The sequence below is a fragment of the Tamandua tetradactyla genome, chromosome 17 (assembly GCF_023851605.1).
Source record: "Tamandua tetradactyla isolate mTamTet1 chromosome 17, mTamTet1.pri, whole genome shotgun sequence".
Taxonomy (NCBI): Eukaryota; Metazoa; Chordata; class Mammalia; order Pilosa; family Myrmecophagidae; genus Tamandua; species Tamandua tetradactyla.
The window spans coordinates 81,964,791-81,988,783 of NC_135343.1; the positions used below are offsets into that span (position 1 = coordinate 81,964,791).

A 23,993-nucleotide genomic window follows, 5' to 3' on the forward strand; every position below is an offset into this window, starting at 1 on the left:
TGTTAGTGGGAGGTATTAAAGCCTCTGTGGGCAGCGCGTTAGCTGTGTGTTCAGCCGGGTGTTGAAACGGTAGATGAGTCTCATCCAGTATTGCGGGGCTGCGCTTCCTTGCTGATGGAGCAGTGGAGCTCAGCCGGCTCAGAGGAGGGGAAGGAAAGACTCAGGTTTGAGAGCCCTGGGTTTATTTCGGGCCGGGGGGGTGCTGAGGCTGGGAGAAGGCACGAGGAGAGTTGGAGGGAAGTTGCAGATTCAAACAGTTTTTGCCAGGGCGGTAGCTGGATGGAGGGATTTGTTTTCAGCTGTTTCACACTTTTTGCCTGTCTGTGTTGGTTCTCCCAGGAGGTTAAAGCTTTGTGCCTAGACCTGCTGCGGTGGGTATCTCAGGAGTCCCCTCCAAAGCACCAGCCACGGTGATATATTCCCTTTCGAGAAAGCAAATTAGGGCTCAAATACCTAACTTCCTGACCTGCCCTGGGAGTGGATTGTTTCCTCTGTAATAACAATAAACACCAGCCTTCTTGGGGAAAGACAGTTATACAAATAACCAACTGTACAGACAGCATTTGGGGGGTGGGGTTGCAAGATTTCGGGAACTTGTGACCCTGCCTGAGGCATCATCGTCTCCCGTCGTCTCCCGTCCCTTTACGATTTGGCTGCTGATTTCCCCTGGCGGGTTCCGAAGCCTTTCCCCAGGTCTTTCACCCCTGGCAGCAGGGAGGCCCCCATCCGGCCGCTGCCGTCAGTCCGGGAGGGGGGCACTGAGCTCTCCTCCTCCTCGCCGGGCGCTGGCTGCCCTCACCTGGGGACCGGCCTCTTTCCCAGGGCTGACCCTGCCTCCTCGGCCCCGTGAGTCGCCCAGTCTTGGGGCTTTTCACCCACCTGCACAGCTGATGCCCACTGTTTCCATTTGTCAGGGAATGTTGAGGATACAGTCTCAAGAAAACCCCCAGAGAAAATAAGTCTCAGGAGATGAGATGATAAATTCTTTAAGGAGAAAGCACAGAACTGAGACACAATTATTTGTGCTAGTGGGAGTTCAGGCTCTCAAGTCGGACGCTTCTAGTCAGGCCCCTCACTTGCCTGGTGCCTGACCCCACCAAGCTACTGGGCCCTTGTGCCTCAGTTTCCATCTTTAAAATAAATGCATTGGCCTCCTTTGGGTTGTTACTGATTACATTAACTCCTTCACGTAAAGCACTTCAGCAGTGGCTCACGTGCAGAAAAGTAGCTGTCATTGTATCTTTGAACCTCAGCACTGAACGCTGTTTTATATGCATTAGGTGCTCGTCAAGTGTTTTTTTTGAATACGTGTAATATTCAGAGGCTGGGAAAGTGATTTCCTCATCTCATACCGTAAAAGCAGTATTTGGTGGCAATAGGGCATTGGAGGCCTGAAAACGTTTGCTCCCTGCCGGGGGCAGGGGAGAAGGGTGCTCTGAATCCTCTGTCACCAGCCTTGGGCCTGTCGTGTGTCAGGCCTAACATACCAGCCCATCGGAAGTATTTTTGATGAATATTTACTAGCTCCCTAGGTAGTTTTGAAAGGATGAAACAGTTTCATCAAGTGATTTATTTCCAGGGACTGTTCTTGGAACATTTCAGTAACTCCAGCACGTTAGGTGAGTATGGTAATGGGGTGCTGTCCGTTCCTTATGAGTTTACTTTGCGTTCCAACTTACGTTTGCGTTTAAGATGGGGGAAGGTGCGCTTTAATTAATAGCTCACTATGCTTGCTTCTTTATAGCCCCCTCATTGCCTGCCTAGGGACCATGCAAATAGCAGTTAGTAAAAATTTGTGAAATTAACGAATTATTAATGGTGCGTTTTTCTTCACATCCTCAAGCTGGAAGGAAACCACAACGTGATTTTGACCCTTAGGCTGGGTGTCGTCGAATGTGGCTATTTCTTGCCATTAGTGTATTGAATTGGAGGGCTGCTCTCAGAGTTGTAACTCATCTGCCATTAAGAGGGTTGGATGGTCCCCCAAATGGTCCAGAGGAGAGAGAAGCGGTGTGGGGAGAGTTGGGGCCACTCATCTTTGATGAGGTGTCTGGGCTTACTCAGGATTAAGATTGCAACTCTAACAGAAATTAGAAGGTTTTTAAGCTAAAACTTAAAAAAAAGGTTAGGTCAAGAAATTTAATTTAAAAGTTTATGCTGATAATTTGGAAAAGGTGTTTTTTTTTTAAAGGTGGTCACAAAGGTGACAAGTTATCAACCCAAAGTCCTTTGTCAGTGTGTTATAACTGCTTCTGTTCATTCTAAAAATATTGATGAATTAAAGCCTGTTTATATAACAGAATTGCAATAGTAAGAATTCACCTCTTTCCTTATAGAGGAATTGGAAGAACTTTATTTAAATATACACGCACACTCATAAAAACAAAGCAGCTTGCACTTTTTTATTTTACATGGGCAGGCCCTGGGAATCCCCAGGTTTCCTGCATGGCAGGTGAGAATTCTGCAATTGAACACCGCCCTTGCACTTTCTTTTAAATGCCATAGTCATTTAATAGTTTTTCCTTTTCCTTTTTATATTTTTGGGGGGCCGTCTCAGTATGTTCCAGAGCTCTTTAACCTTAAATCCTCCCCTTTACTATAAAAAGATGTAAATTTATTTTAGTGCAGATGAGTGCAGGATGGTTGTTGTGTGGCAAGATTATTTTACTGCTGGTTTGAAGAATTCATCATTTAATAAGGAAAGAGTAAACAAATGCTTTCCCTCTTTGCCACTTCTCTCTCGCTCAAAATAAAACGGCCCATTTGAAACCTGACCTTCCTGGGGCACCCTTCTTAGGGCTGATTGCTTCTGCTGTCGTTCCACATTCTGCACGTGTGCAGAAACCAGGCAGATTTCGTGTGCCGACAGCGGTGGAGTCTGCTGAGGGCACAGAGAGGGCGGCAGTGGAGTGGTGGCACACACAGCCTTTGCTCAACGGGACTGAGCTGTTTTGTCACGAAGGAAAGTATGTACTTGCAGACAAGAAGTCCAAATTCTGGTTAGTTCCAGATGATTCACCACACAGAAAGTGTATTCCCTACACCGAGGCTGGGGTCTTAATAAATAAAGGGGATGCTCTGCCTTGAATCTAGCTTGACAGCAGGAGAGAATGGAAATTGTCAGGGCTTCTGTATTTTTCAGTAAAAGCGGTTGCTTAGAATGAGATGAGACTACCTCAGGGTGCCGTTTTGTAAGCTCATTTTCATCATTTTTCCCTCAGACACACTCCTCAGTGCCAAGTTTTTCCTCTTGAGGATTTATTACCACCAATGCTGGCCTAAAAAAAAGGGGGGGGAAAGAGACACTTGATTGAAGTACAGTGATGGGTTTGGGCCCCTCAGCGTGGAGTATCTTGTAGGGCAGAACCTGGCTAACAAATGCTTCTGCTGACTTTGTCTAAGCGGTGAGTGCAGCCCCAGGTGGGCTTCTCTTCTCGGTCCCCACTCCCCGGCCCCTGCAGCAGTGATGCCCCCACTGGTCTTGTCCTGAGGATGCAGTCTAGCCACACTTTTCCTGTTCCCTTGTCCTCCTGGAAAGGACAGTGACTGTCCTGGATGGAGTAGGAAGGTCCTAGACCAGACGGAAGCCCACTGGTTCAGCTGTTCACACAGTGACCTGTCGGGGCTCAGACTCCTCATTCCTCTGCTGCCCTCTCGGCGTGTCACCGGATGGGACTCTGTGTTAGAGGAGTTCGGCAGCAGGCACCATGTCACGACGCTCCCAGCTGCGCCCGTGGGTCCCTGTGAAGCCAGCGTTGCCAAGGCCCTTGCCTCCCGGCGCTGACCTTGATCGGCTGGACATTCTGGAGCTGATTTCAGAAGCCTTGGCACCCGGCCCGCATAGGTGTCCTGAGGTTCTAGAGAGGACAGGGCCTGTGGGTTTGAGCCCCAACTGTGGAGTTAAAACCCAAAAAGACGTAGAGCTCGAAAGAAAGCCACTGTGAGAGTCGGAAGCACGCCGATCTGAGACAGAGAAATCCAGGATTGCGAGAGGGACTTTTTGCTGTGAGAGGATGAAGTGTGGTTGCCTTCTGAGTAAAAGTGCAGTCTATTTGTTAGCCAGAAAGGTATCAGACCTTAAAAATGATGGAGGCTAGGAACTGCTGCTACCGCAGGAATTAGGGGAATTATGCAGCTACGAGGGGTTCTAATAAGAGCTTCTTCTAGCTCAGCCTGCACATTTTATAGGTTGAGGAACCCGGACGTGTGAGTGTTCATTGTATTCTCTTCTGGTTCTAAACTTTCACCGTGTCTGTGGTTTTGGCTGCTTCTTCCGTCCTCAGCCGGAGTGGGTTGGGAGGCTTCTTCTGTCGGCCCCTCCGGAGGGTTCTCCTGGGGCCCCTGGTACCTGCCCCCTGCCCGTGACCTTGGTCTGGAGTACAGGGCGCAGCGGACAGAGCCTCTACTCAGCTTTTCTTCCCTGCCTCCCACCCCCTCCTTGCCCCCACCCTACCCCCCACGCAGGAATCCAGAGCCCTCCCCATGTGGTGTGAAGCCACTGGAATGTGGCACTCTGACCCCTGGCCGTTGAGTGTCCTGGATGGACCTGGCCTGGGAAGCAGAAAGGCCTCAGGGGAGGGGGTGGAGTGCCCCCTGGCCTTAGGGTGGGAGAGAGGGAGAGGAAGTGGTGGGCAGTGCGACCTCCCCACGGAGGCCCAGGGATTCCCACGATGCGGGGAGCCCGGTGAGGCGGGGCTGGCAGGCAGTGAGCAGACAGGTCCCCGCGGCTGGCTCCTCAGGTGGCACTGGGACCAGACAGGTGAGCTGCCTGAGCAGTTGTGCGGAGGCGGAAAGGATCGGACAGGAAGAGGAGAGTCGAGGACCCGAACGCAGAGAGAGTGTGTGGGAGAAGGCGAGGAGCTGGTGGAGAGACTGCATGTCCAGCCACTGTCCGGGTGGAGCCATAGCTCACTTCTCCAGAAGCCAGGCCTGTTAGAGGGAGGGGCAGTCTGCCTAGAGAAACGTCCACTCTATTTCCATGTTGGAGCACAGCGGACCCCCTTTGAGACCCGATGCTCTTTCACTTGTGCATCCTTGGTGAGGCCACTGGGGCCGGTGCGCCCTCATGCAGGAGGCAGGCTGACCCTGGCACGCCCCTGCCCTTTCTCTGTGACTGGTTGACTCTGTTGGTCTGGCTGCCCTTAGCTCCCTCCTTTAAAGAGGTTTTCCAGACGCCTGAGGCCCAACCTCAGGGATATGGTGTCCCCCTCCCAGTGCCCCTCTCCAGGGTCACAGGAGCCCACTTTCCCAACCTCCTCCCTCCGAGGCCTGCTGCAGCCCCAGTGTGCGGGGCAGGTCCTGCCGCCCCTCCTGCAGACCCTGGTGAAAGCATTAGCAGGCCACACACGGCGGCTGCTCAAACCGCACGCGAGCTTTACTGAGGCGGCAAGCGGGTTTTTGGTTGGGGATGTTTAAGATTAAATTCTGTGCTCTTGGGAAAGGAATAGAAACTGTGGGCAAGGTCTGTTTCTGGAACACCTGTTGTAAAAATGAGTGAAGTCCTTGCTACCTGAAGGATGGGTTTCCCGTGCAGCTGGGCACCTCCATGCTGAGGAAAGCTGTGCCCAGCGCTGGCGTGACCAGTTTCCATCCCACGGCCATGCCACTCCTGTCTGGAGTGAGGGTGCGGATTCCCCTTCCCCCCTCCTCACGGGGCACTGGAGAAAGCAGCCCCAGGAATAGTGCCAGGTAGAAATTTCTTGGTGGTTCGACTAATTCACCAGGCCTGCAAACCAGAATCGGTGGCACCCCTGCTCCCCAAGACTGATGCCCAAAGCCCCCCGTGAGGCCCCGGGGGTGCTGCAGCTCAGCCACCCGTTGTCCCCGACCCCAGGCATACATCTTAGGGTCTGCCCTGAGAATCTGAGTGTCCTTAATATGTATGTTTAGAACTAGTGAGCAATTGATGTACTCTTTTGCTGCTTAAGTGTACGTTAAAGCCATGTGTCTCTGTGTATTCTAATTCTTTGAAAACTGGTGACTCTTACTGTTAGTTATGTAGACTGTGGATTCGATCAGAGCATTCTTTGGAAATTTTTTACATTTGGTTATAACTTTTTATCGTAAAAATTACTAGTTTTTGAAATGTATGTTAAATCTAATAAAATAGATAAGTAATAATTTTTACCTTTCAGAAAGGAGTTAAGATCGATATATCTCCAGAAATTGTGAATTTTATCATTAGATTTTTGCTATGGCTTCTTTTACACCGTAAAGGTAAACTTTGAATAGAATAACTTTGTAGAAATATGACCTTGAAAATCCTGACTACCTAGCTACATATGGGAATACATATTGCTGTGGCATGTGGAAAAGAGACTGGGTTATATTTACATTTCCTTTTTGGAAGCAAATTAGTTCTTGTCTAAATGTGTATGTTTTTGCATGCATATGTCCTAATTCAAAATATGGAAATATATGAACGTATTTTTTTAAATGTTGGCACGCTCTGTTTTAAAATACTTGCAAGTTATCTGCTTCCTAATCCCTGATAGAACTGAATTAGTATAAAGTTATTTTTCTACATCTCAAAAATTTCAAAAAAGATACCAAATATGAGTGCATAAGTAGTGAAGAACTTAAGCAGACCTGAGCCCTCTTTAAAGCTGCCTCTTTTTTTCTCCCCATGGTATTATTAATGGCGAACGTTACCCCCACCGAGCAGTCATCTTCTCTGATGTGCCATCCGCTCACCCCTTTCGGGGGGCAGTAGTTAGAGGCCCACCGTGTACCATGCACCGACTCAGAGTGGAGATGGCAGAGGTGAGGAAGGTACAGTTCTGCCCCCAGGGAGCTCAGGACCCGGTTGTAAACCACAGCTGTCGCTCTTGGGATAAGTGAGGTTCTGTAGGGGGGAGAGGTGGTTGGGCGGGAGAGGTGTGCGTGGGAAAGCACCACGTCAACTTCTTTGAGGAGAAAACATTTAAGCTTGACCCTGTAAGACAGTAGCAGTTTTACAGGTGGACAGGAGAGGAAAAGGGGATCAGCAGAGGCCCATCAAAGTGGTGCAAATGCCTGGTGGGCTCTTGGTATTGACTGATTTGGTGGATGTTTATGGAGAGCCTAGTATGTGTTGGGTCCTGACCCAGGCAGGGAAGACACAGCAATGAGCGAGACACAAAAATCCCTACCAGCCTGAGACCTGAAGGAAGGGGGCACAATCAACAAAATTCGTGATTTAAGTAGCTGGCATGCCAGAAAGCGGTTCAGCAGTGAAGGAAAGTGAAGTGGAGGTGGTGGTGGTCGGAGTGCAGCTGTAGGCAGAGCGGTCAGGGCAGGGGTCTCAGACCTTGAGGTGTCATAGCCCTGCAGAGTCGGGGAGGGAGTTGTGTATGTACGGGGTGGGGTGGGGGGCTGCGTTCCAGTGGAGGGCCACAAGTGCCCCGGACTTGAGACCGTAGTGCTGGGGATGGAAAGTGGTGTGGGCTCATCAGTGGGAGGTGATGGAAGGTCGGCTGGGAATGGGCTCAGGCCTCGCTTCGCAGTTCATGCGGGCCCTCCTAGGCCGGGGAAGCCATCAGCGGCGCTAGAACGGTGAATGGCATGATGGCTTTGCCATCACCGATGCCCCCAAACCGAGGACTCGGTGCCTTGGAGCTGGGGTTCGTTAGGTTTACAAGTCCAGTTATTGCACTGAGGAAACTCCGGTTTAGTGAGAAGTGTACAGATGCATCTTTCAGATCTGTTTTTAAGATTTCTTCATCTTTCTTTGTTCCCATCATATTCGTTTATGCGATATATTTCACATAATTCTTAGAGATGAAATCATTGCTGTGTAAACCGTAATCCTCCCAAGATATTAATATTCATTTCTTGTCCCTTAATCTACATTCGCTCCTTTCTGGGGAGTTTCAAGATGAATTTCAAGGGCTTGATGCCTTTACAATTCAGATAGGCCCTGTGTTGTGTGAGGTTTCTTTTCTTTTTCTCTCTTTTTTTAAAAATGTTTTTATTGAGAAATGTTCATATACATACATTCAGTATGCTGTGTACAATCGATGGCTCACAATATCATCACATATGATCATTTTTTCAAACATTTGCATCATTCCAGAAAAAGAAATAAAAGCAAAAAAGAAAAAGCTCATACACAACATACCCTTTACCTCTCCCTCTCATTGACCACTAGTATTTCCACCTACCCAATTTATTTAAACTTTGTCCCCCCTATTATTTTATTTATTTATTTATTTTTAAATTAAAAAAATATGTATTACAAGAAAGAAACACAAACATTCTTAACATATGATCATTCCGTTCTACATATATAATCAGTAATTCACAATATCATTACATAGTTGCATATTCATCATCATGATCGTTTCTTAGAACATTTGCATCAATTCAGAAAAAGAAATAAAAAGACAACAGAAAAATAAAACAAAAACAGAAAAAAAAATGCATACCATGCCCCTTGCCCCTCCTTTTAGTAGAGGTCTTTCTAGTTCTTATTTCTAATTTATAGCATCACATCCCATGCAAACATATAGTAGCAATGTGGATTTTAACATGTGCTTGAAAAACAGATCTGAACATATACACCCAACTTCCACTTTAAAATGAAGCTGAGTAACAGCAGGAAATTGTACCTCATGCACCCAGAACAGTGTTTATTGCAAATTATGCTTTGTTGGCAGCCGCGGATAACAGATCTTCATGCTGTGTGTAAAATAAGTTAGGTACACAGAGAGATAAGCTCGCATCATGGAAGAAATCAGAAGTTTGCAGTTTTAGGTAAGATAGTCACGAAAGATATTTATTTGTAGACCAGTACTGACGTTTGTAGTAAGGAACGGTTAGAAATAAATTGTTCGAACTAAACTGGATCACACTTCCACTTCTTGTCATCTTCCACTTGGTTTATTTTGAAGAATTCAGATAAATTATTAAGGTAAAGTACACAGAAGTGCTCCACTTGACTTGTGAAAACATTCCTTCCTTAACTCACTGATTTCACGAAAGCTATGACCCTGAGAAGGTTCCTTCATGCTTCTTACAGATCACACCTTTTAAAAATCGTTATTTGCTCCTCAGGAGTATTGCTATTTTTGAAAACATTGTTTGCTTTAACAAAGAAGCCCCTGTTTCCTGGATGATGGAACAGTCCGTGAGATCATGTTTATGCCGTTGGGTCCTCTGTTCTTCTAATGTTTCCGAAGGTGTCCCGCCACTCCGTTTGTCTTGGCTCAGAAGGTGTTGGAGAGGTCCCTGCTTACCCCTGCGGTAAGCCACCTCCGCTGTGGGTGTCCTGGCTTCCCTGGGTGAGATGGGGAGCCTTGCAGTGAGCTTCCCATCTTTCCGCGCAGGCCCAGGTTCTCTGGAATCACTTCCCAGTGTCTTCAGGTCTCCGCGCGCCTGCCTGATGGTCATCTGGGTGGAATTCAGACGCAGGCTGCTCAGCTTATCTCCTCAGCTAAAGGGTTAATACACGGAAAGTGCTTGAAACAGTCTCGGCACATGAAAGCACTTGGGGGATGTTAGCTGTTAATCAGGAGATTTGTGGTGTTGGGAAGGAGGTGGGGCTCCGTTTTCTGTGATCAGCTAGTATGAGGAAGAATTTGCATCCTTCAACATATTATTTTCAGAGCACCATGTTCATTTTGTTCCTGTTTAAAATTCTGGTCGCACTTCCAGAGTTCCTTTTCATTGTGGTGGCTTACACTTTTGGATGAGTACAATCTACGAAAAATGCATTCCCATATCTAGCCTTCTGTTTTATACTTGGTCATTTGACTGAGAGTTTTTAGTTTAGAAAGAACATTCATATTTAAAAGATAGTACTGTGCATTATTCATATCCAGAAGTACTTTTTGGCAAGAAGCATTAACTTATGTTGTATTGTGTAATTATCTTCATGATAAACATGAGTGGCAGAAAAAGAGATAACAGAGCTAATTATTTAAGTTATTATTTATTTATCAACATGGTTGAGGAATATTATGTTCATTCACTCATTGAACATTTCAGAAATATTTATTGATATTTGCAGTTGTTGGGTAATAGTGTTGAACTAAAAGAGAACTTGTTAACAGTTAGTATTAATATTTTACAAATAGGAAGACTGAGATTCAAAGATATTTCCTCAGTAGTTTCTAAATAATTGGCTTCTTCTCCTACCACCAAATTCACTTTTTAGAATAAGTTTGGCACTCAAAAAGTCATATTACTTCAAGTCCTGTGTTCTCTATTTCCTACCCATTTATTCCTTCTACAGTTGTTTATTTTGTGCCTACACTATGCTGATCCTATGATAGCCCAAGTGATAAAAAGAAGAATAAAACTAGATCCTTAGCTTTAAAAAACTCATTTTCTGGTGGAGATGAGATGAGCAATTTCATTATACCTTCTATAAGTGAAACAATTTTGTAGACCTACGACAGAAGTCCTGCAGAAGAGAGGAAGTCATACTTAATTCTGTCCCTTTAGAGCAGGTGAAGTCTAGAGAGTTAGAGAATGTTTTTTCAGGAAGTTAGAGAAGAAGGCTTTCCAGGCAGCGGGAACAGCTCATGCAAAGGTGTGGAGTCATGAGACACCATGGGTTATTTAGGGAACACAGAGTATTGCTGGAGGAAGAGAGGATTTGAGGAGGTGAGGTTGAAGGAGTGGGTTGGGGCCAAGTCTAAACAGGCTTTGCATTCCATGTCAAGGACTTGAATGGTCCATTAGGTTTTATTTTGTAGACAATTGGTTCTCAGCTCTGATCCTTTATAAGTTTCTTTGAGCTATTCTTAGAACAGTGTAGGCCACTGGTGTACTATTAAAGGAGTTTACAGTAAAGCATCTCTATAGGTGTATAAAACACTGTGGACCAGGAACTCAAGTGACAGTTACTCACTTAATCCAAGGATGAGTTTTATCTAGATGAAAACATGAAATGTAAAACAATTAGGCAACTTTTCAAGATTATTTTTCTCTCAACCATGATTTATTAAGTATTAGGTAGCAGTTGATTTGATAACTGAAAACTGATATTTGTTATTTTAGTTTTTGTTTTTTAAAAATATTTTTATTGACAAAACATAACAACATACAAACATGAACATTCTTAACATATGAACATTCCACTCTTGGTATCTAATCAGTGGCTCACAATGTCATCACATAGTTGTATATTCATCACCATGATCATTTCTTAGAACATTTGCATTGCCCAGAAAAAGAAATATAAAGAAAAAAATTCATATATCCCATACCCCTTACCCCTCCCTCTCATTGACTGCTAATTCTTCCATCTACCCAATATATTTTGACCTTTGTTCCCCTATTTTTTTCTATACCCCTTACCACTCCGTTTCATTGATCACTAGTAATTCAATCTACTCAATTTATTTTAACATTTGTTCCCCCATTATGTATGTATTTTTAATGCATATGTTTTATTCATCTGTCCATACCATAGATAAAAGGAACAAGATTTTCATAATCACATAGTCACATTGCGAAAGCTATATCATTATGCCATCATCTTCAAGAAACAAGGCTACTGAAACACAGCTCTACATTTTCAGGCAGTTCCCTCTAACCTCTCTAATACACCTTAAACTAAAAAGGGGATATCTACATAATGTGTAAGAATAACCTCCAGGATAACCTCTCAACTCTGGGAAACTGACAGTTTTGAGGCTAGTTAAACATAGAATCCCGTGTTTTAATGGACAGTGATGCTCAGGGAAAGCCACGGTGCCTAATAGTGACGTGCCTGAATAGAGGTGCAAACAAGGCTCTAACTCTAGCTTGGAAAAAGTGTAAACGGGGATCAATTATCTGTGTTGGTCATTTAAAAGAACTTGGAAATCAACCTGTTTAATGTCTGGCTTTTAAGGAATTTTCTAGTAAAACCATTAAAGAGAAACTGGTTGAAAAATATACTTACATGTCAAAGTAGCTGGCTGAGTTGCCATGCTGTGTGGGGCTGTTAGTCGTGAGCCATTTATGAGCTGTGTCATAATAATCTTCTGGAAGAACCCAGTTTTCTACTTTGTTAATCATGTCTGTTGCTTCCTCTACTACACTTTCTCCAAAATATTTATTTTTTTGATCCTTCTTACTTTGAATTTTCTCTATTGCTCTCTTTCCAATTTCTTCAGTTGAATACTTGCTTTTAAATTTCTCTTTAAACATGATGTTGCATCAGTGTTGACATGTGGTGTTTCCATTTTTCTTCATTTTTTAAGTATTTGGTGAATTTTCTAATAATCCCTTCCCTTTTTAAAAAAAGTATTTTACGAATGGAAATTTTCACACATGTGCAGAAGTAGAGACAATTGTATGATGACAAAGTGCTTTGACTCCTGACCAGTCGTGTGCTACCTGAATTTACTGTCTTATCCTGTCCACATTAATTTGAAGCAAATCCCAGACCTCATGTCATTTTACTAGTGAATTTTGTAATGCTTTCAATTTAGTACCATTATCACATCTAAAAATGTTAACATTGATTCCTTAATATCAAATAGTCAGCATTCAAATATCCCTGATTGTCTCTTTTTTTAATTGTTCATTTGAATCAGAATCAAAATGAGGTTTATATGTTGTGATTCATTGTTTTTAAATCTCTCTTAATCTATAGGTTCCATCTAATTTTTGTTTCAGGCAGTGTATTTTTTTGAAGATATTCCTTTTTTTTTTCTGTACAATTTCCTGGAGTCTGGATTTTGGTAATTACAATCTGGTGTAATTACAATCTGGTAATTACAATCTGGTGTTAACATTTTCCCCAGTACCCAGTACTTCTGATAAATTGATAGATCAAACGAGTTTGAATTCATTCTTAGTTTAGTAATTTAGTCATATGTTTACTTAGATTCCAGACATATAGGTTTTTAGCCCATCCTTTTGTTACTGATTTCTAATTATAGTATATCATGGTCTATATGATTTGATTCTTTGGAGTTTGTTGAAATTTCCTGGTCAGTTTTTTTAATGTTGCAAGTGTGGGAAGAAGCAATATATAATATTCCCAATCTGTTGGGCCTAGAACTCTCTCTCTGTAAATTTTGAGTTTGTTTGTTTGCATCATTCAAGTCTTTTGTATTTCTGCTCACTTTTTTGCCCACATGATCTATCGATTATTATAATTTCTTTTCTATTTAGGATTATTGCTGTCATTTCATTTCTTTCTTTCTTTTTGTTTCTCTCTACTTTTCCTATTTTTATTAGGTATGTCTGCCAGAGATCTTTTTTGAGTTTATACAATATTGCTCATAATAGATTTCATTTAATGGAGTTAAAGCCCCTCTCCCCCAAGCCAGTAAAAGTTGTACACAACTTTCAGCCATTCTTAAGAGTTTTTTCTCATAAGATAATTAAGTTTGTAGTAATAGTTTATGTGAAGTGGAATATGAGAGGATGGAGCAGGTTTAGAGGGAAAAGATGACTGAGGGGAGAGAGAGAGGATGTTTGATAGAGGAGGTACAAGAGAAGACGTGACAGGATAGGATATAAAGCACATGAGAAAGAATTGGCATTTTTCAGGAGAAAGAATGTATTTTCATTTAAACTTGGTTGAGAATTTGTGTTGTTTCAAATGAAGCCAAGATCCATTGGAGTGTAGCAAGAAAATATGGCCACACATTCGTTCTTAATTTTTAAAACAGCAAATAAAATAACAAATATATGTTTACAAGTATCGTATATCTGGACACTGTTACTCACATTTCAGCCGATAGTGTCAGCGCTTCTTTGGCTTTTGATGTATTTTGACATATATATTACAGTTTATTAGTTCCACAATGGGTAGATTTATGGATTATAATATATTAATTTTAGAAGTTTTACAGTAATATATAATGAAATGGGGAACAAACACTGATATCTTTTTAATTACTCAAAGTTTAACTGGCTCATCTTATGGCAAAATGCAAGAGTGATCAAACTCAGAAGATGTTTCTTTTAAAACTTTCTTTCTTTTAACAAAGAGAAGTATTCAAAGCACATATTTTAAAAGCAAAACAAAACAGATCTGTTCCTTCATGGCAAAGGTAAAGCGTTGTTTTGACAATGACTAAACATAATAGCTTTTCAAAAGAAACTCAGGGAAATCTTTGGAAGTTTGGAAATGTTTCCACCGTTGTGTGATTCTGTTGCTTGCTGCAAATGGATCATATGCTCTTAGGCATGTAAACAACTTAGGAACAGAGTTATTTATTTATTTATTTTAAAAATACTTTCATTGACAAAACAAAACAACATACAACATGAACATTCTTAACATATGAACATTCTGTACTTGGTATCTAATCAGTGGCTCACAATATCATCACATAGTTGTACATTCATCACTGTGATCATTTCTTAGAACATTTGCATCACTCAAGAAAGAGAAATAAAAAGAAAAAAGAACAAAACTAATATCTACCATACCCCTTACTCTCCCTTTCATTGACAACTAGTATTTCCATCTCTCAATATATTTTAACCATTGTTCCCCCTATTTTTTCCCCATACCCCTTACCACTCCCTTTCATTGATCACTAGCATTTCAATCTACTCAATTTATTTTAACTTTTTCCCCCTATTATTTATTTATTTTTAATCCACATGTTTTACTAATCTGTCCATAACCGTAGATAAAAGGGCATCAGACACAAGGTTTTTATAATCACGCAGTCACATCGAAAAGCTTTATCATTATACAGTCATCTTCAAGAAACAAGGCTACTGGAACACAGCTCTACAGTTTCAGGTACTTCCCTCCAGCCAGTCTAATACGTCATACACTAAAAAGGGAATATCTTTATAATGCATGAGAATAACCTCTCGACTCTGAAATCTCTCAGCCACTGACACTTTATTTTGTCTCATTTCACTCTTCCCCCTTTTGATTGAGAAGGTTTTCTCAATCCCTTGATGCTGAGTCCCAGCTCATTCTAGGATTTCCGTCCCACGTTGCCAGGAAGGTCCACACTCCTGGGAGTCATGTCCCACGTACATAGGGGAAGGGCAGTGAGTTTGCTTGCTTTGTTGGCTGAGAGAGAGAGACCACATCTGAGCAACAAAAGAAGTTCTCTGGGGGTGACTCTTAGGCCTGATTTTAAGTAGGCTTAGCTTATCCTTTGCGGGGATAAGTTTCGTATGAATAAACCCCAAGACTGAGGGCTAGGCCTATTGATTTGGTTGTCCCCACTGCTTACAAGAATATCAGAAATTCTCCAAATGGGGAAGATGAATTTTCCCCCTTTCTTCTCATTCCCCCAAGGGGACTTTGCAAATACTTCTCTATTCACTGTTCAAATCACTGTGGGATTTATCGGGGCATCACCCTAACTTGGACAAACCTACAAAATCTCATGCCCTACTCAAGGTGCCATGTACTTGTGGTGTTCATTTAAACTGTCCATATAAATTAAATTAGGAAATGCACTACTCAAAATATAAATTTTGTACCAAATAAACATTTTTTGCTTTAGTCTCATACAGAAGGTGAAGTTTTAAAACATGAATGACCATCTGTTTTCAGCATCCTGCAATATTGACAGTCCTTTGTTCTTCCTCATGCAGAAACATTTTTTAATTTGTGCATTTAGTCACTATACACTCTAGGCATTCCTAGATTATACCATCTCAGTCTTTATTGTCCATCTTTCCTTCTGGTTTCATTTGTGCCCCCAGCCCTCCTCCCTCTATCATTCTCACATTCAGCTTCATTCAAGTGTACGAACATTATTGTGCTACAATCAGGTAGTGTTGTGCTATCCATTTCTGAATTTTTACAATCAGTTCTGTTGCACAATCTGTATCCCTTCAGCTCCAATTACCCAATCTCTACCATGTTTCTATCTCCTGATGACCTCTCTTCTTAACTGAAATTCTCCAAGTTCACTCATTAATAGGAACAGAGTTTTTAAAAACAATTTTAAATGCTCTTCAACTAAAGAGCTTAAGTTTTGAACTAATTTGCTAAAATTTTTAAAAAAGCAATACTTTGCGATTAGCTTGCAAAGACAGCTAATTGGTTTAAAGGAAAGATGAAATTTTATTGACTGAATTACAGCAAAAAATATTTCCATAATTGGTGAATGAAACTGAAAGATGGGTTACATGAATTTAATAAGGATGACCAGGGGTGTGCTGCTTCTGTTTGTATCTACAGGACCTTGGAAGATGTCTTTTCCAGCTCTGATGTCATTAAAACCAAGTATCAAAACAAACTGAGCGTAGAACCAGTCTTTAAATTACTGTATGATAAAATATTAACCCAAGATTAAAAACAAAATAAGGCATACTCAATTACGTGCGTCTCATGGAAAAAAATATTAATAATTACTATTCTTTATGATCATCATAGAGCAAAATAAAAACATTAACTTTAAAAGATAGAATTTAAATTTAAAAATATACACTGCTTGCCATCTCTAAGATGTTTAATTTTTAATTCTATTTGTGCAGATATTTTATAATGTACATGATTAGTTCATTAGCATATGCATATAAACAAATAAATATATATAGATTGGTGTGTACAAGCTAAAAACACTGATCTTAGATATATCTTCCAGAGGCTGGAAACAGTTGGTGTGGAGAATAAAACTTGCTAATACATTGAGATCTCAGCTATTGAATCCTCTAGGACTGAAGGTGCCGGAAAGGAAGTGATATCATATGTTAAAAGCACCCTTGGTTTGCTTCCCATGCATAGTGACCCTGTATTCCAAACTGCAGATTGGTCCGATATTGGGAAGCTATTTTAAATTTAAATTATGGCCACCATAAACGTGATTCTCTGTCACTTTTCCCAGTACATTGTTAGCGTTGTACAATTTCATCAAATCTGCCAGAATGAAACAACAAAAAGCACGGAGGATGAAGTTGAAAGGCACCTCACAATCTTTGGTGGCACCTCCGTTTTGGTGATGAAGACCTCAGAGCCTGCAGGGACTGAATGATTTATTCAGGGGTCCCTCGGAATCAGCGGCAGAGCTGCCTTGTCCTGGGCTGGGGCCCTCTCCTTCCCACAGATCTGGCTTTGTGGTCTCTGTTTCTCCAGCAGTCGTTTGTGATCAGGACTCCTGATTGAGGCGGAATTGAAGCAGGAAGGTGTCTCTCATCACAGTCCCTTCTCATCTTCTCTTATTGCATGGACTCCTTTGCGTCTAGAGATACTTGTTGTTTTTTCTTAAGCCCCTCGCTATCCCCTGCTAGCTTATTGCTATCTCAGAGGAAATTTTTCCTCCCCTTATTTAACCTTTTTATCTGTTTCAGGAGTCCTGGAAACATCCCATTCATATATTTGATACAGTTTTGTTTAGAATGGTGGAAAATTGTACCGTAAACTGCTGGCTCCTAGCATCTTGAATTCTTAGCACCTCCCGCAATTCCTTATGTATAATTGATACCAGTGTCTGAGAAATGAATGATTGAAAGAACAGATGACGAGTGAATTCACTTTCTGTAGTCGTATGCTAATAATGGAGTATCTGACACAAGTATGGCAATGGAACCTAGATTTATCAGTAATAAGTGTTTTGCTCTAGAGTGATTTAGTAAGGTGAGTCAGTTCTTTCTCCCTTGTAGGTACTATGAATCATTGCTTTTGCTACCAGTTACATATTTAGAGGTTTGCATCTGTTTGAGAGTTAGACTTCAAGCATTGTGTGCATATTTTAGTAATTCCATTGTTTTAGCAATTCAGTCTTCACCCACCCTGGTATATAGTACGTATGCCCAACAATTTCACTTTGTGCAAATGCATGTAAAACAGATTTTGGAAACACGAATCATTTCTACTGATAACCTTAATTTTTGCACTTCCTGCTTTGCATGATTACACCGAAGGAAGAGGGAGAGGGAAGCACCAGCTTTTGGAACCCCCGCCTTAAGCTCTCAGCGGAGAGAGAATGCAGCTCACTGCATTAGGTTTCTCCTTGCTCGGAGCTGAATGCCTGGTAACAGCCAGCCGGGAGCTAGGGGAGTTTAGAACAGCAATTTTACGTTGCACTGGCGTTTCTAGACTGGCATGGAAAGAGATGCCAGTATTAGCTATTTGCATCTTACTGTAGCCACAGGAATATGTGAACAGCTGGAGAATTAATTTGATATATATTTCCAGAAGCTTCTCCTCTGCCAACAAAATTCCATTACTGTGAGCTTCTGAGTGTGTACAGTGAATTCGTTTCTTGCTTTTTCATATTTGCTATAGCATGTTTCTGGTAAATGGATTGCCACATAATGGGATGCAGCTGTCTTGGTTTAGAGTAAACTCCATTAACCTAAGGAGAGATACAGGTAGAAAAAGTAAGGCTCTGGGTATGCAAATGCCCTTTGCCTTCTGGAAGGCAGTGATTTTAGATTAACACACAGTACTTTGTCCAGTAAATATAGTCATACCAGAAATGTTTATTCCATGTTAGTGGAATTTTAACAAGCAAATGGAAAGATATTTTGAAGGGCAAAGAGGTTTAAACCAAGGCTGGTTAGCCTAGGGTCTGCCAGAGCTGGTCCCTTGAGCTCTGATTTAGAGAAGAGTCGTGTACCCCATAGATGATGCTTCACAGATCTGTACTTGGAGGTGTTTTGAGACATCTTCTCAGAGGTGTCTTCCTACATTCTCCTCAACTCTTCCTTTCCTACCCTCGTTGATTGAAACTCCTTTCTTCCTAGCTTTTGCATTTAGAACCTTTTACTTCAGATTGTAGAAGGAAGGAATTTCTAGCATCACCAAGAGTAATGGAAGATGCTTTGTGGAACAGGAAGGCTGGGTCCAGGAGAAGACAAGATGCGGCCACAGGAAGCACGGGTGTTTCTGCACTGAACCATGTGTGCACTCTGCAGAAAACAAAACACAGCTCATGTTCTGCAAAATCATTCACTACACCAAAACTAAGAGAACTTTTTTGGAGACATAGGGTTGAGTGCAGCAGGTCACTCAAAATCTATGGAACCATGTACGCTGAGGATAAATGTAAACAATAGGAATCCAAATAAAAGCATTGACAGTGAGTCAACTTGACGTTTGTACCTGGAATTACCTTTGCAGCCTCAGACTTCCTTCAGGTGTGGGGCCTTAAAATATTCATTTTTAATGGAGACCAGTTTCATTATGTTTGTTTTATTTTTGTTTTTTTCTAATACAGGGGGAAATATCTCTAGCCTTTTCATATGTGCTTGTAGCCTTCCCAGATGGCTTCACGCAGGAAAGTTCAGCCATATCTTGCACTTAAATGAAGGAATTTAAACAATACTGCCAGCTTTTTCTTAAGGTGTTCATATGTTGCCAAGACTTTTCCTGTAGTTGTGAGAAAACTTTCTCCTGCCCTTTTTTTTGTGGGGCTGCATGGCCCAGGAATTGCGCCTGGGTCTCCTGCGTGAAAGGCGAACATTCTACCACTGAACCACCCATGCAGCCTTCTCCTGCCCTTTTCATAGTGTAAATGTGCTAGGGAAATCACGAATGAACCATTATAATGATGATATCTTCATAATTACCGTGTACAGATAAGCCAAATAACATTCAAGAAACATGTGTTTTTGTGGTTCACTAGTAACTGTTAGGAAATGAGGTGCCCAGCGTCCTTTGTTATTATCATACCTGAATCCTGTGCTACTTTGTCCTAGATGTATCAGCAGGACATTTCTTTAGAACGACAGCTTTTAAAATGTGGGCTGCAGGCGGTAAAAGGTAGTTCAGTGGTAGAATTCTCGCCTTCCATGCAGGAGACCTGGGTTTGATTCCACGCCCATGCACTTCCCAAAGCAAACAAACAAAAAACAAGCAAAAATTCAACAAAATGGTGTTGCAATAATGAGATACTCACATGGAAAGCGCATTAAATATGACCCTGCCATACAGCATACCAAAAAAAATGTGGGCAGCAGACCTCTGGGAGACCCTAAGGTCTTTTCAGGTGGTGCAGGAGGTCAAACTGTTTTCATAATATTAAAGTGCTATTTACCTTTTTTTCTGACACACTTTGTATTGATAGTGCAAAAACAATGGTGGGTAAAACTGCTGATATTAGACTCTAATAGTAAGTCATTGTATTCTTCACTGTCACACACTTGTAGTAAATTAAGTAAACAGTAAACACAGTTAAAATTCATTTTCCCTTAATGACTTTAATTATTGAATTTCGGATAGTTTAAATATCTTCTTAATGTTGTGGGATCAAATGAAAAACACTGATACAGCAATTTTGCTGTCTTTAAGTATGATGCTTGTCTCAAGGAAAAGCATTGTATTTTGAGATGCCTCGTAGACACTCAAAGGGAAATGTTGGGTTTGCAGTGGAATATACCTGACTCCTCTCTTCACTGTAATAATCAAATATTTGGGCATTTTTTATCATGTTCCTTGTATGATTTTTACAATCTCTTCTCAGGCTAGGTTAGATTTTTTCTTATTTTATATTCAGAGAAAGTAAATTAACACCCTGATTGTTGAAGTTACAAACTTAAAAGTACGTCTGCAAGGGTGGGCCACGGTGGCTCAGCAGGCAGAGTTCTTACCTGCCATGCCAGAGACCCGGGTTCCATTCCCAGTGCCTGCCCATGCAAAAAAAAGGAAAAGGAAAATACGTTTGCAGAGGCACCTCAGTTATCTTGGCCTTTCAGGCTAGTAGACTACATCTTGTCAGGTATAGAGGACAGGAAAAAAACTTGATATAAATGATTGAAGAGCAGTGCCCCTCTTTTTAACTCTTTCATTTTTTCCTGCCCAGTCCAAGGAGAAACCTATAAGGGGTGTCAGAAAATCAGAACCTTGGTGTTTGTACTGTATCTGAGATTTACTTAGGAAAAGAGAGATTTAAAAACAGAATTTGCTGAGTGCTGTTGACAGCACCGTTGGGCTCACATTTAGTCTACAATCAGATAAAATTTTTGCTTGAAATACCTGTTGATTTTCTTTTAAATTAATTTAAAGTACAGTATTCTGTAATATGAAAGAATGAAAGCATTTGTTTCAGAAGCATGTTGATACCTGATCCCGTAAAGTAGTGTCTGCTAAGGGCACTATTATTTGTCAAGAAGAAAAACAAAATATTGATTAGGGTGGGGGCAGAGATTTGAAAGATTTTCCTTTCAGAAAAGAAAATAAAAGTGTGCAAGACATTGTTGGTTTAAGAGTCCGAGATGCTTCATGGTCACCTGGTGGCCGTGAGGTTACCTGGGGCAATGGTCAGGCTTCCCTGTACGTCTTCAGTGCAGCCTGTTGCTGCTGCCAGGGAATTTCTCCTGAGAAAGAAGCAGCAAACAAGGAGCTGGGTTGATGGTCAAGGGCGGTTAGTCTTTTAGCTCTGATTCCACATTCAGGGAAAATGGGCTTCCTGTGGGGAGGCAAAGAAAAGCATGTGGCAGTTGGAAAAGCAATTGGCCCTGAGATGGGCTTCTTGGAAGGACTGTTGAGGCCAGCCAGCTGATAAGAGTGGAAATCTTATTACTGAACTGAGAAAGAGACTAATAATAGACGATGCTGTGTGAGAAATGTGCCAAAATATATCCAAGCATTTCTTTAAATTGTGTATCTCATAACATATGAGGCTTACTGTGTAGTTTTTCTTGACGTAGGTATAAAAGCTTTTTAAATAAAGTTTTTATTGTTTATAAATGTCTTTATATTATCTTTATGTTGTTATGGTTATATATATTTAATAATAAGCCTTCTTGGTTTGTCTAGAAATAAATCAGACAGTGCCATACTATACCAGTGACATGAAATCAATATATTTACAGTTATGGAACAGTGTATTGGGTCCTGGGTCTAAGAGAATTGAAAGGTGGACATGAGCTGGCTCTTACCACAGTAATTCTATTTGGATGTTTGACTTGTGTAAACCATTGCTGGGGGGATAAGAGGTGTGTGCTGTGCCGTTGGCTGTGGGTGCGTGAAGGAAGGAGAAGCGCATTCTCCTGGGGTCACTGGAGACTTCTCAAAAGAGGTAACATTTAGGGAGTGCACGAGTGGTTCCGTGGTAGAATTCTCACCTGCCATGTGGGAGACCCACGTTCGATTCCCAATCCATGCACTTCCCCAAAAAACAAACAAGCAAACAAAAATTCAACAAATGGTGCTGCAATAACGGGATACTCACATGGAAAAAGAATGAAACATGACCACACACCATGCAGCATACAAAAAAAAAAAAGAGGTACCATTTGAATTAGGTCTTGAAGGATGAATAGGAGTCTTAAGAGGAAGACAAGATGGAAGTGTTCTAGGCAGATCCCATGCCATGAGTAAAGTACTTACTAAGAGTTTGAGTGCTTACAGCCCTGGGATGTAAGAGGGGTTGTGGTGGAAGATGAGTCTGTGGGAGACTGCGAGTCCTATCGTAAAGTACCTTATATTCTGCAGTACGAAGTTTGGACTTTTTCTTGTGGGCAAGAGAGAACCACGGAGCAGGGTTTTTTTTATTTGGAGTGCACTACTGAGAATCGAATCAGGTCTCCCACGTGGCAGGTGAGAATTCTACCGCTGAGCTACCCAGAGCAGGTTTGTCTTTGAGGAAGCGGGTTCTGGTGGCAGAGTGGGGAATGGTATGGAGGGACAGGTGCATAACGGTAGGAAGCCAGGTTGGTGGATTTTGCCTTGGGTAATTCAGGAGAGTGGTTTCTTCGTGGCCTTCAGCTGATAATGGAAGGAGAGACAGTGGCATTTATTGTGCAGATAATTCTGAGGTGGAATTAGCTCTTATTTGGTGATGTAATAACTGCACATGATTTCAACAGCAGAAATAAGGGTTTATGCTCAGGAATATGACGGTCAAGAGGAGAAATATAGGTTAGTTATTCAGTGGTTCAGATGTTCCTTGGGTTTTTTTTACAAGTTTTAAGTTCCTAGGGTTGAACTCTTTTTGAGTTATGGATTTCTGTCTTCAGTCACAAAAATTCCTTCACGGCATATATCACTGAATTGGATTAGGCTTTTGATACCAACAGCATGTCAACAGATAAATGTAGAACAGAGAAGAAATAATTTAGATGGATTATTTTATTATGTATTATAACTGAAGACTAAATTTCACCTACTTTTCAAAACATTGAAATGTCTCAGTATATACTTTTCTGGTTTTCCTTCCTGAGTAACTTAGTAATTTCACTGTTGCCTTGAAGATAAGGATGCAACTTTGTGTGTATTTATGCATTTCATTTATTTTACATTTTATTTTTAAGGACCAAATATAATCTCTGTAAGAAAAAAATCTTAACACAGATAAATTGTGTTTCTGTTTAAACTTCAAAATCTAGAAGATAATCGTTTTATAAAGAGCTGGGGTTTGGATTAAATAAGTGAGCCTGGAATCTCCTGAAATCATAACACAGGTGGTTTTCTGTTCTCCCTCTTGGAAGAATAGCACTGACGCTCTGTATATTGCAAATGATATCCTTCTAAAGACCCCTTGACAAGAAAAGTATTTATTTCAATGTGGGAATGCAGTCCTTTGCTAATTCATGCAGTAAGCCAGTGATGATACCAGAAGTAAAAGCCCTATAAAAATCATAATCATTTGTTTCCATTGTCTTCTATGAAAACAGATTCTTAAGGTGGCATTTATACCTGCCTTAGTTTGAGTTTCATGTTTTAGGCTTGCGTCTTAAATTCAAGCACTTTAAAAAATTCTCCGTAAGATGTGGTTATCTGAAACGTGTTTGCTATTCAATAGTCATTACTCAGTTAAGGTGAGATAAAGTACCTATTAAAGAGAATGTTAAGAGGGAGAAAAGCCCATATAACATTCTGGGGACTCATAGAAAAATACTCTGGTTTCCTTTGAGAGGTGTTTCAATCATGAGTAATATTATTAAGAACTCAGCCTGCCTGTGATTCTGTCACGTTTGTTTCATTTGTCTGAGCTTGGTCCCATGAAAGCTGGGACACTGATTTGGCTTGAGCCTCAGAATTGGAGTGTCAGCCACTCACCGCCCTAGTTTTATTCTTGTTTCTGGCTTTGGTTGTGGGCAGTGATAAGACTAAATTAGCATCTGTACCCAAATGCATTGCGAGGGGGGTCTTGCCCATTTTATCTCATTATTAACTTTTTTGGTGAGGTCTGATTTTT

At 41.4% G+C, this 23,993-nt stretch overlaps 1 protein-coding gene across 4 annotated transcripts in view; it reads left to right on the plus strand.

Annotated features, from left to right (window-relative positions):
• CRIM1 (cysteine rich transmembrane BMP regulator 1) overlaps window positions 1-23,993 on the plus strand; it is a 214,236-nt gene that overhangs the window by 18,980 nt on the left and 171,263 nt on the right. The gene's annotated exons all lie outside the window — the stretch shown is intronic.